Here is a 21,133-nt window from a genome sequence, read left to right as displayed (position 1 = left end):
TTCAAAAACTACTATAGGTAAGCAGTGGTTGCTGACCTCCCGCTTTATATATTATATTGGTTACTTACAAATAAAGTATATTATTTTCCGTACAAATTTGTTTCTCAGGTTCTAATGAACATTTGGGAACTTGGCTACGCGGTTAATAAAAATATACGCCCTTAGATGTTATCGTTGAAACAACAGTCAAGTATTCTATTATTAATAGAATAACAAATCGTTTCCATATAACATCGTTAATTTTTAATGACAGCGGGTTTCAAAACTACTATTAGGTAGGAAGGCACTGGTTGCCGACCTATCTCATTATATTGGTTACTTACAAATATAGTATATTATTTTCCGTACAAATTTGTTTCTCAGGTTCTTATGAACATTTGGGACTTGGCTCCGCGGTTAATAAGAATATACGCCCTTAGATAATATCGTTGAAACAAAAGTCAAGTTTCTATTATACATAGAATAACAAATCGTTTCCATATATTATCGTTAATTTTTGACGGCAGGCATTATTATTTATTAATAATAATGAAGATAATAAACTAATAATTTATTACCACGCCATAAAAGGAAATATTATATCGTTACCCCGGTATAATAAATATATTGATATTGGAAAAATTACCAAATTTTATATATGAATATCATATGCGCTCGGTTTTATGTTATATATTACCAGAGAGTTATATGGAAAAAGATAAATTTTAAATTTATCATCAAAATGCAAATGATTTAACTCAATATTTATATTGGTTAAACAAAAATTGTACATGTGTGGATACAATACTTATGTATGTTGGAAACAAAATAATATTTTAGAATGAAATATGTATAATATAAATACAATATTATGGAAATATATATATATATAATGGTTATAAAACATTAATGGAATTTACGAATACGAATGCTATATAAAAATGGCCGTAATCGATTTAAAATAGATTTAATAAAAAACGGAAATTTATATAAAATGGAAATCTATAATATTTATATTACTTATTTCAATTCAAAAAATATGAATGAAATATGAAGAAAGAAACATTATTCTGGTTGATCCTGCCAGTAGTTATATGCTTGTCTCAAAGATTAAGCCATGCATGTCTAAGTACACACGAATTAAAAGTGAAACCGCAAAAGGCTCATTATATCAGTTATGGTTCCTTAGATCGTTAACAGTTACTTGGATAACTGTGGTAATTCTAGAGCTAATACATGCAATTAAAACATGAACCTTATGGGACATGTGCTTTTATTAGGCTAAAACCAAGCGATCGCAAGATCGTTTTATTGGTTGAACTCTAGATAACATGCAGATCGTATGGTCTTGTACCGACGACAGATCTTTCAAATGTCTGCCCTATCAACTTTTGATGGTAGTATCTAGGACTACCATGGTTGCAACGGGTAACGGGGAATCAGGGTTCGATTCCGGAGAGGGAGCCTGAGAAACGGCTACCACATCTAAGGAAGGCAGCAGGCGCGTAAATTACCCACTCCCAGCTCGGGGAGGTAGTGACGAAAAATAACAATACAGGACTCATATCCGAGGCCCTGTAATTGGAATGAGTACACTTTAAATCCTTTAACAAGGACCAATTGGAGGGCAAGTCTGGTGCCAGCAGCCGCGGTAATTCCAGCTCCAATAGCGTATATTAAAGTTGTTGCGGTTAAAACGTTCGTAGTTGAACTTGTGCTTCATACGGGTAGTACAACTTACAATTGTGGTTAGTACTATACCTTTATGTATGTAAGCGTATTACCGGTGGAGTTCTTACATGTGATTAAATACTTGTATTTTTTCATATGTTCCTCCTATTTAAAAACCTGCATTAGTGCTCTTAAACGAGTGTTATTGTGGGCCGGTACTATTACTTTGAACAAATTAGAGTGCTTAAAGCAGGCTTCAAATGCCTGAATATTCTGTGCATGGGATAATGAAATAAGACCTCTGTTCTGCTTTCATTGGTTTTCAGATCAAGAGGTAATGATTAATAGAAGCAGTTTGGGGGCATTAGTATTACGACGCGAGAGGTGAAATTCTTGGACCGTCGTAAGACTAACTTAAGCGAAAGCATTTGCCAAAGATGTTTTCATTAATCAAGAACGAAAGTTAGAGGTTCGAAGGCGATCAGATACCGCCCTAGTTCTAACCATAAACGATGCCAGCTAGCAATTGGGTGTAGCTACTTTTATGGCTCTCTCAGTCGCTTCCCGGGAAACCAAAGCTTTTGGGCTCCGGGGGAAGTATGGTTGCAAAGCTGAAACTTAAAGGAATTGACGGAAGGGCACCACCAGGAGTGGAGCCTGCGGCTTAATTTGACTCAACACGGGAAAACTTACCAGGTCCGAACATAAGTGTGTAAGACAGATTGATAGCTCTTTCTCGAATCTATGGGTGGTGGTGCATGGCCGTTCTTAGTTCGTGGAGTGATTTGTCTGGTTAATTCCGATAACGAACGAGACTCAAATATATTAAATAGATATCTTCAGGATTATGGTGCTGAAGCTTATATAGCCTTCATTCATGGTGGCAGTAAAATGTTTATTGTGTTTGAATGTGTTTATGTAAGTGGAGCCGTACCTGTTGGTTTGTCCCATTATAAGGACACTAGCTTCTTAAATGGACAAATTGCGTCTAGCAATAATGAGATTGAGCAATAACAGGTCTGTGATGCCCTTAGATGTCCTGGGCTGCACGCGCGCTACAATGAAAGTATCAACGTGTATTTCCTAGACCGAGAGGTCCGGGTAAACCGCTGAACCACTTTCATGCTTGGGATTGTGAACTGAAACTGTTCACATGAACTTGGAATTCCCAGTAAGTGTGAGTCATTAACTCGCATTGATTACGTCCCTGCCCTTTGTACACACCGCCCGTCGCTACTACCGATTGAATTATTTAGTGAGGTCTCCGGACGTGATCACTGTGACGCCTTGCGTGTTACGGTTGTTTCGCAAAAGTTGACCGAACTTGATTATTTAGAGGAAGTAAAAGTCGTAACAAGGTTTCCGTAGGTGAACCTGCGGAAGGATCATTATTGTATAATATCCTTACCGTTAATAAACATTTGTTATAATACAAATAAATTGAATTTACCAAAATACCAAATTACAAAAGCATATGATATATGAATGATGAGATTTACTTTAGAAATGCACATGATTTATTATGATTATTTGCAAATGCGTTTATATATGAATATTATCTAACACAATAATATTCAATTGATAGATTTCTCAATGGAATCAAACAAAATTCTGATATATTTATATAATAAATAAATGTGGCTGGCAACCACAAAGGTAATGTGATTGGGGACCACATTTACCACATATGTATGTTAAAAGTGACTGGTGACCACATTTTAACATTTCTATTAAAATTTGATGTTGTGGGTAGTGTTGGCTCAAAACATTAAATTAAATAAACGGCATTCAAATAAAAATAAACAATGCATTTCCTAATAATTCGAACATTCGAAATCAAATAAAAATGGTAACAAAAAAATTGTGTGTATATGGACCATAATATACACGCGTTGCGAATATGTATTGTTCATCTAAGTTATGAGCATACATTGGCTAATGCAACAACCTAAAATATACAATGTTGTACCTGGCATCCATCAGGTTAATGTTTTATATAAATTGCAGTATGTATCGCCCATATTGGTTAATTACAAATAAAATATAATTACATGATACATAATGCTTATATGAAACTAAGACATTTCGCAGCATTTATTTTAGGTATAAAAATACATTTATTGAAGGAATTGATATATGCCAGTAAAATGGTGTATTTTTAATTTCTTTCAATAAAAAAATTATTGACAATATATAGAAATAAATTATAAAACTCTAAGCGGTGGATCACTCGGCTCATGGGTCGATGAAGAACGCAGCAAACTGTGCGTCATCGTGTGAACTGCAGGACACATGAACATCGACATTTTGAACGCATATCGCAGTCCATGCTGTTATGTACTTTAATTAATTTTATAGTGCTGCTTGGACTACATATGGTTGAGGGTTGTAAGACTATGCTAATTAAGTTGTTTATAAATTTTTATAAGCATATGGTATATTATTGGATAAAATAATAATTTTATTCATAATATTAAAAACTATATATGAAAAACATTATCCTCACATTTGGATGTGAAAAACGAAGAGAAATATTTTCTTTTTCAATCAAATAATACTGAGAAATGTCTAGCATAAAAAATTGAATTATTTTTCATCTAGGATTGTCTCTTATTAATGATTCGAAAATAGAAAAAAACTTGGTTATATTATTATTCTTCGTTGGTTCGTTAATGGATAATACTATGCTACAAGAAATAATGGATATATTACAACGAATTTATTAAAATGTTTTATCATTATATATTAAGAATTAATGGCAATAAAAAGTTATATACAACCTCAACTCATATGGGACTACCCCCTGAATTTAAGCATATTAATTAGGGGAGGAAAAGAAACTAACAAGGATTTTCTTAGTAGCGGCGAGCGAAAAGAAAACAGTTCAGCACTAAGTCACTTTGTCTATATGGCAAATGTGAGATGCAGTGTATGGAGCGTCAATATTCTAGTATGAGAAATTAACGATTTAAGTCCTTCTTAAATGAGGCCATTTACCCACAGAGGGTGCCAGGCCCGTATAACGTTAATGATTACTAGATGATGTTTCCAAAGAGTCGTGTTGCTTGATAGTGCAGCACTAAGTGGGTGGTAAACTCCATCTAAAACTAAATATAACCATGAGACCGATAGTAAACAAGTACCGTGAGGGAAAGTTGAAAAGAACTCTGAATAGAGAGTTAAACAGTACGTGAAACTGCTTAGAGGTTAAGCCCGATGAACCTGAATATCCGTTATGGAAAATTCATCATTAAAATTGTAATATTTAAATAATATTATAAGGATAGTGTGCATTTTTTCCATATAAGGACATTGTAATCTATTAGCATATCCCAAATTTATCATAAAATATAACTTATAGTTTATTCAAATTAAAGTGCTTGCATTTTAAAACAGAATAAATGTTATTAATTTGATAAAGTGCTGATAGATTTATATGATTACAGTGCGTTAATTTTTCGGAATTATATAATGGCATAATTATCATTGATTTTTATGTTTATTATATGCACTTGTATGATTAACAATGCGAAAGATTCAGGATACCTTCGGGACCCGTCTTGAAACACGGACCAAGGAGTCTAACATATGTGCAAGTTATTGGGATATAAACCTAATAGCGTAATTAACTTGACTACTAATGGGATTAGTTTTTTAACTATTTATAGCTAATTAACACAATCCCGGGGCGTTCTATATAGTTATGTATAATGTATATTTATATTATTTATGCCTCTAACTGGAACGTACCTTGAGCATATATGCTGTGACCCGAAAGATGGTGAACTATACTTGATCAGGTTGAAGTCAGGGGAAACCCTGATGGAAGACCGAAACAGTTCTGACGTGCAAATCGATTGTCAGAATTGAGTATAGGGGCGAAAGACCAATCGAACCATCTAGTAGCTGGTTCCTTCCGAAGTTTCCCTCAGGATAGCTGGTGCATTTTAATATTATATAAAATAATCTTATCTGGTAAAGCGAATGATTAGAGGCCTTAGGGTCGAAACGATCTTAACCTATTCTCAAACTTTAAATGGGTAAGAACCTTAACTTTCTTGATATGAAGTTCAAGGTTATGATATAATGTGCCCAGTGGGCCACTTTTGGTAAGCAGAACTGGCGCTGTGGGATGAACCAAACGTAATGTTACGGTGCCCAAATTAACAACTCATGCAGATACCATGAAAGGCGTTGGTTGCTTAAAACAGCAGGACGGTGATCATGGAAGTCGAAATCCGCTAAGGAGTGTGTAACAACTCACCTGCCGAAGCAACTAGCCCTTAAAATGGATGGCGCTTAAGTTGTATACCTATACATTACCGCTAAAGTAGATGATTTATATTACTTGTGATATAAATTTTGAAACTTTAGTGAGTAGGAAGGTACAATGGTATGCGTAGAAGTGTTTGGCGTAAGCCTGCATGGAGCTGCCATTGGTACAGATCTTGGTGGTAGTAGCAAATAATCGAATGAGACCTTGGAGGACTGAAGTGGAGAAGGGTTTCGTGTGAACAGTGGTTGATCACGAGTTAGTCGGTCCTAAGTTCAAGGCGAAAGCCGAAAATTTTCAAGTAAAACAAAAATGCCAAACTACATAAAAAAGCGAATTATAATACACTTGAATAATTTTGAACGAAAGGGAATACGGTTCCAATTCCGTAACCTGTTGAGTATCCGTTTGTTATTAAATATGGGCCTCGTGCTCATCCTGGCAACAGGAACGACCATAAAGAAGCCGTCGAGAGATATCGGAAGAGTTTTCTTTTCTGTTTTATAGCCGTACTACCATGGAAGTCTTTCGCAGAGAGATATGGTAGATGGGCTAGAAGAGCATGACATATACTGTTGTGTCGATATTTTCTCCTCGGACCTTGAAAATTTATGGTGGGGACACGCAAACTTCTCAACAGGCCGTACCAATATCCGCAGCTGGTCTCCAAGGTGAAGAGTCTCTAGTCGATAGAATAATGTAGGTAAGGGAAGTCGGCAAATTAGATCCGTAACTTCGGGATAAGGATTGGCTCTGAAGATTGAGATAGTCGGGCTTGATTGGGAAACAATAACATGGTTTATGTGCTCGTTCTGGGTAAATAGAGTTTCTAGCATTTATGTTAGTTTCTTGTTCCCCGGATAGTTTAGTTACGTAGCCAATTGTGGAACTTTCTTGCTAAAATTTTTAAGAATACTATTTGGGTTAAACCAATTAGTTCTTATTAATTATAACGATTATCAATTAACAATCAATTCAGAACTGGCACGGACTTGGGGAATCCGACTGTCTAATTAAAACAAAGCATTGTGATGGCCCTAGCGGGTGTTGACACAATGTGATTTCTGCCCAGTGCTCTGAATGTCAAAGTGAAGAAATTCAAGTAAGCGCGGGTCAACGGCGGGAGTAACTATGACTCTCTTAAGGTAGCCAAATGCCTCGTCATCTAATTAGTGACGCGCATGAATGGATTAACGAGATTCCTACTGTCCCTATCTACTATCTAGCGAAACCACAGCCAAGGGAACGGGCTTGGAATAATTAGCGGGGAAAGAAGACCCTTTTGAGCTTGACTCTAATCTGGCAGTGTAAGGAGACATAAGAGGTGTAGAATAAGTGGGAGATATTAGACCTCGGTTTGGTATCGTCAATGAAATACCACTACTCTTATTGTTTCCTTACTTACTTGATTAAATGGAACGTGTATCATTTCCTAGCCATTATACGGATATATTTATTATATCTTATGGTATTGGGTTTTGATGCAAGCTTCTTGATCAAAGTATCACGAGTTTGTTATATAATCGCAAACAAATTCTTTAATAAAACGATGCATTTATGTATTTTTGATTTGAAAATTTGGTATAACTCCAATTACTCAGGTATGATCCAATTCAAGGACATTGCCAGGTAGGGAGTTTGACTGGGGCGGTACATCTCTCAAATAATAACGGAGGTGTCCCAAGGCCAGCTCAGTGCGGACAGAAACCACACATAGAGCAAAAGGGCAAATGCTGACTTGATCTCGGTGTTCAGTACACACAGGGACAGCAAAAGCTCGGCCTATCGATCCTTTTGGTTTAAAGAGTTTTTAACAAGAGGTGTCAGAAAAGTTACCATAGGGATAACTGGCTTGTGGCGGCCAAGCGTTCATAGCGACGTCGCTTTTTGATCCTTCGATGTCGGCTCTTCCTATCATTGTGAAGCAAAATTCACCAAGCGTTGGATTGTTCACCCATGCAAGGGAACGTGAGCTGGGTTTAGACCGTCGTGAGACAGGTTAGTTTTACCCTACTAATGACAAAACGTTGTTGCGACAGCATTCCTGCGTAGTACGAGAGGAACCGCAGGTACGGACCAATGGCACAATACTTGTTCGAGCGAACAGTGGTATGACGCTACGTCCGTTGGATTATGCCTGAACGCCTCTAAGGTCGTATCCGTGCTGGACTGCAATGATAAATAAGGGGCAATTTGCATTGTATGGCTTCTAAACCATTTAAAGTTTATAATTTACTTTATAAACGACAATGGATGTGATGCCAATGTAATTTGTAACATAGTAAATTGGGAGGATCTTCGATCACCTGATGCCGCGCTAGTTACATATAAAAGCATTATTTAATACAATGACAAAGCCTAGAATCAATTGTAAACGACTTTTGTAACAGGCAAGGTGTTGTAAGTGGTTGAGCAGCTGCCATACTGCGATCCACTGAAGCTTATCCTTTGCTTGATGATTCGAAATAAATAAGACCATTGAGTACTCGTGTGGTACTTGTTTGTTGGTTTTTGAGGGTTAGCGCGCAAGCGCCAGTGCCCTCGAGAGCCGACCACCCCGACTGGACGCGACTGACGACTGACTGACCGACCGACCGACTGGACGCGCGATATATAATATTATATATCATATGATAGAAAGAAAGACTAAAAAATTCTATCTGGTTGCCAAATAGCTTGTCATCGATTTAGTGACGCTAATGAAATTGTCCCCATCTATCTACTATCTACTAATGATAGAAATAAAGACTTTACAAAATTCTATCAGGTTGCCAAATGGCTCGTCATCGATTTAGTGACGCTAATGAAATTGTCCCCATCTATCTACTATCTACTAATGATAGAAATAAAGACTTTACAAAATTCTATCAGGTTGCCAAATGGCTCGTCATCGATTTAGTGACGCTAATGAAATTGTCCCCATCTATCTACTATCTACTAATGATAGAAATAAAGACTTTACAAAATTCTATCAGGTTGCCAAATGGCTCGTCATCGATTTAGTGACGCTAATGAAATTGTCCCCATCTATCTACTATCTACTAATGATAGAAATAAAGACTTTACAAAATTCTATCAGGTTGCCAAATGGCTCGTCATCGATTTAGTGACGCTAATGAAATTGTCCCCATCTATCTACTATCTACTAATGATAGAAATAAAGACTTTATAAAATTCTATCAGGTTGCCAAATGGCTCGTCATCGATTTAGTGACGCTAATGAAATTGTCCCCATCTATCTACTATCTACTAATGATAGAAATAAAGACTTTACAAAATTCTATCAGGTTGCCAAATGGCTCGTCATCGATTTAGTGACGCTAATGAAATTGTCCCCATCTATCTACTATCTACTAATGATAGAAATAAAGACTTTACAAAATTCTATCAGGTTGCCAAATAGCTTGTCATCAATTTAGTGACGCTAATGAAAGTGGTGGTGTCCTTCTCTTATAATAGAAATTATAACTTTATTATGACTAAAGGAATATATGAAATATTCGTATATTCTTATAGTATTAGAAAAAAAACCCAATACTATAGGTATATTAAATATAAAACATATGAAAATAATAAATATTTATCATATGAATACAGACAATATAATGGTATATTAAATTAAATAATATACATATTTAAAAAAATATATATATTATATGAATACAGGAAAAAATATATAAGTATATATAAATTAATATAATTATATATACATATAAAGGAAAAAATGATGGAATATTTCTATTTTCTATTAGTATGATATAAAAAAAACCCATACATGTGAAAGGTTATAGTACTACTATACTATACCATATTACTATAGGTAGGCAGTGGTTGCCGACCATAGGGTAGGCAGTGGTTGCCTCTCGTATTGTTCGAAATTTATGTATTTATATGATTTCGACAATATTATATGGAAATTAAATATTAATCATATGGAAATAAATATTTATCGTATGTATAAATGAAAAAATGATCAAATATTCCTATATTCTCTTAGAATTATAGGAATAACCCATATACGTGAAAGGTTATAGTAGTGTAAGCAAGGCTGGTACCGACAGAGGGTTCAAAAACTACTATAGGTAGGCAGTGGTTGCCGACCTCTCGTATTGTTCGAAACTTCTGTATTTATATGATTTCGACAATATTATATGGAAATTAAATATTAATCATATGGAAATGAATATTTATCGTATGTATAAATGAAAAAATGATCAAATATTCCTATATTCTCTTAGAATTATAGGAATAGACCATATACGTGAAAGGTTATAGTAGTGTAAACAAGGCTGGTACCGACAGAGGGTTCAAAAACTACTATAGGTAGGCAGTGGTTGCCGACCTCTCGTATTGTTCGAAACTTATATATTTATATGATTTCGACAATATTATATGGAAATTAAATATTAATCATATGGAAATGAATATTTATCGTATGTATAAATGAAAAAATGATAAAATATTCCTATATTCTCTTAGAATTATAGGAATAGCCCATATACGTGAAAGGTTATAGTAGTGTAAACAAGGCTGGTACCGACAGAGGGTTCAAAAACTACTATAGGTAGGCAGTGGTTGCCGACCTCTCGTATTGTTCGAAACTTATATATTTATATGATTTCGACAATATTATATGGAAATTAAATATTAATCATATGGAAATGAATATTTATCGTATGTATAAATGAAAAAATGATCAAATATTCCTATATTCTCTTAGAATTATAGGAATAGCCCATATACGTGAAAGGTTATAGTAGTGTAAACAAGGCTGGTACCGACAGAGGGTTCAAAAACTACTATAGGTAGGCAGTGGTTGCCGACCTCTCGTATTGTTCGAAACTTATATATTTATATGATTTCGACAATATTATATGGAAATTAAATATTAATCATATGGAAATGAATATTTATCGTATGTATAAATGAAAAAATGATAAATATTCCTATATTCTCTTAGAATTATAGGAATAGCCATATACGTGAAAGGTTATAGTAGTGTAAACAAGGCTGGTACCGACAGAGGGTTCAAAAACTACTATAGGTAGGCAGTGGTTGCCGACCTCTCGTATTGTTCGAAACTTATATATTTATATGATTTCGACAATATTATATGGAAATTAAATATTAATCATATGGAAATGAATATTTATCGTATGTATAAATGAAAAAATGATAAAATATTCCTATATTCTCTTAGAATTATAGGAATAGCCCATATACGTGAAAGGTTATAGTAGTGTAAACAAGGCTGGTACCGACAGAGGGTTCAAAAACTACTATAGGTAGGCAGTGGTTGCCGACCTCTCGTATTGTTCGAAACTTATATATTTATATGATTTCGACAATATTATATGGAAATTAAATATTAATCATATGGAAATGAATATTTATCGTATGAATAATGGAAAAATATATTTAATTATATATGAATAAAGGAAATATTAATATAATATTACTGTATTCTCTTGATATATAAGAGAATATCCTGTATGTTGGATACCAAACAGAATTGAAAATACCCGTTTTGAGGACAGCGGGTTCAAAAACTACTATAGGTAAGCAGTGGTTGCTGACCTCCCGCTTTATATATTATATTGGTTACTTACAAATAAAGTATATTATTTTCCGTACAAATTTGTTTCTCAGGTTCTAATGAACATTTGGGAACTTGGCTACGCGGTTAATAAAAATATACGCCCTTAGATGTTATCGTTGAAACAACAGTCAAGTATTCTATTATTAATAGAATAACAAATCGTTTCCATATAACATCGTTAATTTTTAATGACAGCGGGTTTCAAAACTACTATTAGGTAGGAAGGCACTGGTTGCCGACCTATCTCATTATATTGGTTACTTACAAATATAGTATATTATTTTCCGTACAAATTTGTTTCTCAGGTTCTTATGAACATTTGGGACTTGGCTCCGCGGTTAATAAGAATATACGCCCTTAGATAATATCGTTGAAACAAAAGTCAAGTTTCTATTATACATAGAATAACAAATCGTTTCCATATATTATCGTTAATTTTTGACGGCAGGCATTATTATTTATTAATAATAATGAAGATAATAAACTAATAATTTATTACCACGCCATAAAAGGAAATATTATATCGTTACCCCGGTATAATAAATATATTGATATTGGAAAAATTACCAAATTTTATATATGAATATCATATGCGCTCGGTTTTATGTTATATATTACCAGAGAGTTATATGGAAAAAGATAAATTTTAAATTTATCATCAAAATGCAAATGATTTAACTCAATATTTATATTGGTTAAACAAAAATTGTACATGTGTGGATACAATACTTATGTATGTTGGAAACAAAATAATATTTTAGAATGAAATATGTATAATATAAATACAATATTATGGAAATATATATATATATAATGGTATAAAACATTAATGGAATTTACGAATACGAATGCTATATAAAAATGGCCGTAATCGATTTAAAATAGATTTAATAAAAAACGGAAATTTATATAAAATGGAAATCTATAATATTTATATTACTTATTTCAATTCAAAAAATATGAATGAAATATGAAGAAAGAAACATTATTCTGGTTGATCCTGCCAGTAGTTATATGCTTGTCTCAAAGATTAAGCCATGCATGTCTAAGTACACACGAATTAAAAGTGAAACCGCAAAAGGCTCATTATATCAGTTATGGTTCCTTAGATCGTTAACAGTTACTTGGATAACTGTGGTAATTCTAGAGCTAATACATGCAATTAAAACATGAACCTTATGGGACATGTGCTTTTATTAGGCTAAAACCAAGCGATCGCAAGATCGTTTTATTGGTTGAACTCTAGATAACATGCAGATCGTATGGTCTTGTACCGACGACAGATCTTTCAAATGTCTGCCCTATCAACTTTTGATGGTAGTATCTAGGACTACCATGGTTGCAACGGGTAACGGGGAATCAGGGTTCGATTCCGGAGAGGGAGCCTGAGAAACGGCTACCACATCTAAGGAAGGCAGCAGGCGCGTAAATTACCCACTCCCAGCTCGGGGAGGTAGTGACGAAAAATAACAATACAGGACTCATATCCGAGGCCCTGTAATTGGAATGAGTACACTTTAAATCCTTTAACAAGGACCAATTGGAGGGCAAGTCTGGTGCCAGCAGCCGCGGTAATTCCAGCTCCAATAGCGTATATTAAAGTTGTTGCGGTTAAAACGTTCGTAGTTGAACTTGTGCTTCATACGGGTAGTACAACTTACAATTGTGGTTAGTACTATACCTTTATGTATGTAAGCGTATTACCGGTGGAGTTCTTACATGTGATTAAATACTTGTATTTTTTCATATGTTCCTCCTATTTAAAAACCTGCATTAGTGCTCTTAAACGAGTGTTATTGTGGGCCGGTACTATTACTTTGAACAAATTAGAGTGCTTAAAGCAGGCTTCAAATGCCTGAATATTCTGTGCATGGGATAATGAAATAAGACCTCTGTTCTGCTTTCATTGGTTTTCAGATCAAGAGGTAATGATTAATAGAAGCAGTTTGGGGGCATTAGTATTACGACGCGAGAGGTGAAATTCTTGGACCGTCGTAAGACTAACTTAAGCGAAAGCATTTGCCAAAGATGTTTTCATTAATCAAGAACGAAAGTTAGAGGTTCGAAGGCGATCAGATACCGCCCTAGTTCTAACCATAAACGATGCCAGCTAGCAATTGGGTGTAGCTACTTTTATGGCTCTCTCAGTCGCTTCCCGGGAAACCAAAGCTTTTGGGCTCCGGGGGAAGTATGGTTGCAAAGCTGAAACTTAAAGGAATTGACGGAAGGGCACCACCAGGAGTGGAGCCTGCGGCTTAATTTGACTCAACACGGGAAAACTTACCAGGTCCGAACATAAGTGTGTAAGACAGATTGATAGCTCTTTCTCGAATCTATGGGTGGTGGTGCATGGCCGTTCTTAGTTCGTGGAGTGATTTGTCTGGTTAATTCCGATAACGAACGAGACTCAAATATATTAAATAGATATCTTCAGGATTATGGTGCTGAAGCTTATATAGCCTTCATTCATGGTGGCAGTAAAATGTTTATTGTGTTTGAATGTGTTTATGTAAGTGGAGCCGTACCTGTTGGTTTGTCCCATTATAAGGACACTAGCTTCTTAAATGGACAAATTGCGTCTAGCAATAATGAGATTGAGCAATAACAGGTCTGTGATGCCCTTAGATGTCCTGGGCTGCACGCGCGCTACAATGAAAGTATCAACGTGTATTTCCTAGACCGAGAGGTCCGGGTAAACCGCTGAACCACTTTCATGCTTGGGATTGTGAACTGAAACTGTTCACATGAACTTGGAATTCCCAGTAAGTGTGAGTCATTAACTCGCATTGATTACGTCCCTGCCCTTTGTACACACCGCCCGTCGCTACTACCGATTGAATTATTTAGTGAGGTCTCCGGACGTGATCACTGTGACGCCTTGCGTGTTACGGTTGTTTCGCAAAAGTTGACCGAACTTGATTATTTAGAGGAAGTAAAAGTCGTAACAAGGTTTCCGTAGGTGAACCTGCGGAAGGATCATTATTGTATAATATCCTTACCGTTAATAAACATTTGTTATAATACAAATAAATTGAATTTACCAAAATACCAAATTACAAAAGCATATGATATATGAATGATGAGATTTACTTTAGAAATGCACATGATTTATTATGATTATTTGCAAATGCGTTTATATATGAATATTATCTAACACAATAATATTCAATTGATAGATTTCTCAATGGAATCAAACAAAATTCTGATATATTTATATAATAAATAAATGTGGCTGGCAACCACAAAGGTAATGTGATTGGGGACCACATTTACCACATATGTATGTTAAAAGTGACTGGTGACCACATTTTAACATTTCTATTAAAATTTGATGTTGTGGGTAGTGTTGGCTCAAAACATTAAATTAAATAAACGGCATTCAAATAAAAATAAACAATGCATTTCCTAATAATTCGAACATTCGAAATCAAATAAAAATGGTAACAAAAAAATTGTGTGTATATGGACCATAATATACACGCGTTGCGAATATGTATTGTTCATCTAAGTTATGAGCATACATTGGCTAATGCAACAACCTAAAATATACAATGTTGTACCTGGCATCCATCAGGTTAATGTTTTATATAAATTGCAGTATGTATCGCCCATATTGGTTAATTACAAATAAAATATAATTACATGATACATAATGCTTATATGAAACTAAGACATTTCGCAGCATTTATTTTAGGTATAAAAATACATTTATTGAAGGAATTGATATATGCCAGTAAAATGGTGTATTTTTAATTTCTTTCAATAAAAAAATTATTGACAATATATAGAAATAAATTATAAAACTCTAAGCGGTGGATCACTCGGCTCATGGGTCGATGAAGAACGCAGCAAACTGTGCGTCATCGTGTGAACTGCAGGACACATGAACATCGACATTTTGAACGCATATCGCAGTCCATGCTGTTATGTACTTTAATTAATTTTATAGTGCTGCTTGGACTACATATGGTTGAGGGTTGTAAGACTATGCTAATTAAGTTGTTTATAAATTTTTATAAGCATATGGTATATTATTGGATAAAATAATAATTTTATTCATAATATTAAAAACTATATATGAAAAACATTATCCTCACATTTGGATGTGAAAAACGAAGAGAAATATTTTCTTTTTCAATCAAATAATACTGAGAAATGTCTAGCATAAAAAATTGAATTATTTTTCATCTAGGATTGTCTCTTATTAATGATTCGAAAATAGAAAAAAACTTGGTTATATTATTATTCTTCGTTGGTTCGTTAATGGATAATACTATGCTACAAGAAATAATGGATATATTACAACGAATTTATTAAAATGTTTTATCATTATATATTAAGAATTAATGGCAATAAAAAGTTATATACAACCTCAACTCATATGGGACTACCCCCTGAATTTAAGCATATTAATTAGGGGAGGAAAAGAAACTAACAAGGATTTTCTTAGTAGCGGCGAGCGAAAAGAAAACAGTTCAGCACTAAGTCACTTTGTCTATATGGCAAATGTGAGATGCAGTGTATGGAGCGTCAATATTCTAGTATGAGAAATTAACGATTTAAGTCCTTCTTAAATGAGGCCATTTACCCACAGAGGGTGCCAGGCCCGTATAACGTTAATGATTACTAGATGATGTTTCCAAAGAGTCGTGTTGCTTGATAGTGCAGCACTAAGTGGGTGGTAAACTCCATCTAAAACTAAATATAACCATGAGACCGATAGTAAACAAGTACCGTGAGGGAAAGTTGAAAAGAACTCTGAATAGAGAGTTAAACAGTACGTGAAACTGCTTAGAGGTTAAGCCCGATGAACCTGAATATCCGTTATGGAAAATTCATCATTAAAATTGTAATATTTAAATAATATTATAAGGATAGTGTGCATTTTTTCCATATAAGGACATTGTAATCTATTAGCATATCCCAAATTTATCATAAAATATAACTTATAGTTTATTCAAATTAAAGTGCTTGCATTTTAAAACAGAATAAATGTTATTAATTTGATAAAGTGCTGATAGATTTATATGATTACAGTGCGTTAATTTTTCGGAATTATATAATGGCATAATTATCATTGATTTTTATGTTTATTATATGCACTTGTATGATTAACAATGCGAAAGATTCAGGATACCTTCGGGACCCGTCTTGAAACACGGACCAAGGAGTCTAACATATGTGCAAGTTATTGGGATATAAACCTAATAGCGTAATTAACTTGACTACTAATGGGATTAGTTTTTTAACTATTTATAGCTAATTAACACAATCCCGGGGCGTTCTATATAGTTATGTATAATGTATATTTATATTATTTATGCCTCTAACTGGAACGTACCTTGAGCATATATGCTGTGACCCGAAAGATGGTGAACTATACTTGATCAGGTTGAAGTCAGGGGAAACCCTGATGGAAGACCGAAACAGTTCTGACGTGCAAATCGATTGTCAGAATTGAGTATAGGGGCGAAAGACCAATCGAACCATCTAGTAGCTGGTTCCTTCCGAAGTTTCCCTCAGGATAGCTGGTGCATTTTAATATTATATAAAATAATCTTATCTGGTAAAGCGAATGATTAGAGGCCTTAGGGTCGAAACGATCTTAACCTATTCTCAAACTTTAAATGGGTAAGAACCTTAACTTTCTTGATATGAAGTTCAAGGTTATGATATAATGTGCCCAGTGGGCCACTTTTGGTAAGCAGAACTGGCGCTGTGGGATGAACCAAACGTAATGTTACGGTGCCCAAATTAACAACTCATGCAGATACCATGAAAGGCGTTGGTTGCTTAAAACAGCAGGACGGTGATCATGGAAGTCGAAATCCGCTAAGGAGTGTGTAACAACTCACCTGCCGAAGCAACTAGCCCTTAAAATGGATGGCGCTTAAGTTGTATACCTATACATTACCGCTAAAGTAGATGATTTATATTACTTGTGATATAAATTTTGAAACTTTAGTGAGTAGGAAGGTACAATGGTATGCGTAGAAGTGTTTGGCGTAAGCCTGCATGGAGCTGCCATTGGTACAGATCTTGGTGGTAGTAGCAAATAATCGAATGAGACCTTGGAGGACTGAAGTGGAGAAGGGTTTCGTGTGAACAGTGGTTGATCACGAGTTAGTCGGTCCTAAGTTCAAGGCGAAAGCCGAAAATTTTCAAGTAAAACAAAAATGCCAAACTACATAAAAAAGCGAATTATAATACACTTGAATAATTTTGAACGAAAGGGAATACGGTTCCAATTCCGTAACCTGTTGAGTATCCGTTTGTTATTAAATATGGGCCTCGTGCTCATCCTGGCAACAGGAACGACCATAAAGAAGCCGTCGAGAGATATCGGAAGAGTTTTCTTTTCTGTTTTATAGCCGTACTACCATGGAAGTCTTTCGCAGAGAGATATGGTAGATGGGCTAGAAGAGCATGACATATACTGTTGTGTCGATATTTTCTCCTCGGACCTTGAAAATTTATGGTGGGGACACGCAAACTTCTCAACAGGCCGTACCAATATCCGCAGCTGGTCTCCAAGGTGAAGAGTCTCTAGTCGATAGAATAATGTAGGTAAGGGAAGTCGGCAAATTAGATCCGTAACTTCGGGATAAGGATTGGCTCTGAAGATTGAGATAGTCGGGCTTGATTGGGAAACAATAACATGGTTTATGTGCTCGTTCTGGGTAAATAGAGTTTCTAGCATTTATGTTAGTTTCTTGTTCCCCGGATAGTTTAGTTACGTAGCCAATTGTGGAACTTTCTTGCTAAAATTTTTAAGAATACTATTTGGGTTAAACCAATTAGTTCTTATTAATTATAACGATTATCAATTAACAATCAATTCAGAACTGGCACGGACTTGGGGAATCCGACTGTCTAATTAAAACAAAGCATTGTGATGGCCCTAGCGGGTGTTGACACAATGTGATTTCTGCCCAGTGCTCTGAATGTCAAAGTGAAGAAATTCAAGTAAGCGCGGGTCAACGGCGGGAGTAACTATGACTCTCTTAAGGTAGCCAAATGCCTCGTCATCTAATTAGTGACGCGCATGAATGGATTAACGAGATTCCTACTGTCCCTATCTACTATCTAGCGAAACCACAGCCAAGGGAACGGGCTTGGAATAATTAGCGGGGAAAGAAGACCCTTTTGAGCTTGACTCTAATCTGGCAGTGTAAGGAGACATAAGAGGTGTAGAATAAGTGGGAGATATTAGACCTCGGTTTGGTATCGTCAATGAAATACCACTACTCTTATTGTTTCCTTACTTACTTGATTAAATGGAACGTGTATCATTTCCTAGCCATTATACGGATATATTTATTATATCTTATGGTATTGGGTTTTGATGCAAGCTTCTTGATCAAAGTATCACGAGTTTGTTATATAATCGCAAACAAATTCTTTAATAAAACGATGCATTTATGTATTTTTGATTTGAAAATTTGGTATAACTCCAATTACTCAGGTATGATCCAATTCAAGGACATTGCCAGGTAGGGAGTTTGACTGGGGCGGTACATCTCTCAAATAATAACGGAGGTGTCCCAAGGCCAGCTCAGTGCGGACAGAAACCACACATAGAGCAAAAGGGCAAATGCTGACTTGATCTCGGTGTTCAGTACACACAGGGACAGCAAAAGCTCGGCCTATCGATCCTTTTGGTTTAAAGAGTTTTTAACAAGAGGTGTCAGAAAAGTTACCATAGGGATAACTGGCTTGTGGCGGCCAAGCGTTCATAGCGACGTCGCTTTTTGATCCTTCGATGTCGGCTCTTCCTATCATTGTGAAGCAAAATTCACCAAGCGTTGGATTGTTCACCCATGCAAGGGAACGTGAGCTGGGTTTAGACCGTCGTGAGACAGGTTAGTTTTACCCTACTAATGACAAAACGTTGTTGCGACAGCATTCCTGCGTAGTACGAGAGGAACCGCAGGTACGGACCAATGGCACAATACTTGTTCGAGCGAACAGTGGTATGACGCTACGTCCGTTGGATTATGCCTGAACGCCTCTAAGGTCGTATCCGTGCTGGACTGCAATGATAAATAAGGGGCAATTTGCATTGTATGGCTTCTAAACCATTTAAAGTTTATAATTTACTTTATAAACGACAATGGATGTGATGCCAATGTAATTTGTAACATAGTAAATTGGGAGGATCTTCGATCACCTGATGCCGCGCTAGTTACATATAAAAGCATTATTTAATACAATGACAAAGCCTAGAATCAATTGTAAACGACTTTTGTAACAGGCAAGGTGTTGTAAGTGGTTGAGCAGCTGCCATACTGCGATCCACTGAAGCTTATCCTTTGCTTGATGATTCGAAATAAATAAGACCATTGAGTACTCGTGTGGTACTTGTTTGTTGGTTTTTGAGGGTTAGCGCGCAAGCGCCAGTGCCCTCGAGAGCCGACCACCCCGACTGGACGCGACTGACGACTGACTGACCGACCGACCGACTGGACGCGCGATATATAATATTATATATCATATGATAGAAAGAAAGACTAAAAAATTCTATCTGGTTGCCAAATAGCTTGTCATCGATTTAGTGACGCTAATGAAATTGTCCCCATCTATCTACTATCTACTAATGATAGAAATAAAGACTTTACAAAATTCTATCAGGTTGCCAAATGGCTCGTCATCGATTTAGTGACGCTAATGAAATTGTCCCCATCTATCTACTATCTACTAATGATAGAAATAAAGACTTTACAAAATTCTATCAGGTTGCCAAATGGCTCGTCATCGATTTAGTGACGCTAATGAAATTGTCCCCATCTATCTACTATCTACTAATGATAGAAATAAAGACTTTACAAAATTCTATCAGGTTGCCAAATGGCTCGTCATCGATTTAGTGACGCTAATGAAATTGTCCCCATCTATCTACTATCTACTAATGATAGAAATAAAGACTTTACAAAATTCTATCAGGTTGCCAAATGGCTCGTCATCGATTTAGTGACGCTAATGAAATTGTCCCCATCTATCTACTATCTACTAATGATAGAAATAAAGACTTTATAAAATTCTATCAGGTTGCCAAATGGCTCGTCATCGATTTAGTGACGCTAATGAAATTGTCCCCATCTATCTACTATCTACTAATGATAGAAATAAAGACTTTACAAAATTCTATCAGGTTGCCAAATGGCTCGTCATCGATTTAGTGACGCTAATGAAATTGTCCCCATCTATCTACTATCTACTAATGATAGAAATAAAGACTTTACAAAATTCTATCAGGTTGCCAAATAGCTTGTCATCAATTTAGTGACGCTAATGAAAGTGGTGGTGTCCTTCTCTTATAATAGAAATTATAACTTTATTATGACTAAAGGAATATATGAAATATTCGTATATTCTTATAGTATTAGAAAAAAAACCCAATACTATAGGTATATTAAATATAAAACATATGAAAATAATAAATATTTATCATATGAATACAGACAATATAATGGTATATTAAATTAAATAATATACATATTTAAAAAAATATATATATTATATGAATACAGGAAAAAATATATAAGTATATATAAATTAATATAATTATATATACATATAAAGGAAAAAATGATGGAATATTTCTATTTTCT

General features: G+C 35.2%; 6 non-coding genes across 6 annotated transcripts; all 6 read left to right on the top strand.

Annotated features, from left to right (window-relative positions):
- The first annotated feature begins 1,046 nt into the window (after positions 1–1,046).
- Positions 1,047–3,041, top strand: LOC120322308. Its single transcript, XR_005562084.1, has one exon. It is a non-coding gene; the product is annotated as a small subunit ribosomal RNA (ribosomal RNA).
- An 819-nt stretch (positions 3,042–3,860) lies between these two features.
- Positions 3,861–4,039, top strand: LOC120322316. Its single transcript, XR_005562092.1, has one exon. It is a non-coding gene; the product is annotated as a 5.8S ribosomal RNA (ribosomal RNA).
- Positions 4,040–4,426: 387 nt separating this feature from the next.
- Positions 4,427–8,387, top strand: LOC120322313. The gene has a single exon (XR_005562089.1). It is a non-coding gene; the product is annotated as a large subunit ribosomal RNA (ribosomal RNA).
- A 4,122-nt stretch (positions 8,388–12,509) lies between these two features.
- On the top strand, positions 12,510–14,504 carry LOC120322307. Its single transcript, XR_005562083.1, has one exon. It is a non-coding gene; the product is annotated as a small subunit ribosomal RNA (ribosomal RNA).
- Positions 14,505–15,323: 819 nt separating this feature from the next.
- Positions 15,324–15,502, top strand: LOC120322305. The gene has a single exon (XR_005562081.1). It is a non-coding gene; the product is annotated as a 5.8S ribosomal RNA (ribosomal RNA).
- Positions 15,503–15,889: 387 nt separating this feature from the next.
- On the top strand, positions 15,890–19,850 carry LOC120322312. Its single transcript, XR_005562088.1, has one exon. It is a non-coding gene; the product is annotated as a large subunit ribosomal RNA (ribosomal RNA).
- The last annotated feature ends 1,283 nt before the right edge of the window (positions 19,851–21,133 follow it).

Source organism: Drosophila yakuba, unplaced genomic scaffold (genome assembly GCF_016746365.2).
Source record: "Drosophila yakuba strain Tai18E2 unplaced genomic scaffold, Prin_Dyak_Tai18E2_2.1 Segkk52_quiver_pilon_scaf, whole genome shotgun sequence".
NCBI classification, from domain to species: domain Eukaryota; kingdom Metazoa; phylum Arthropoda; class Insecta; order Diptera; family Drosophilidae; genus Drosophila; species Drosophila yakuba.
This window is presented reverse-complemented; position numbering and strand designations above follow the sequence as displayed.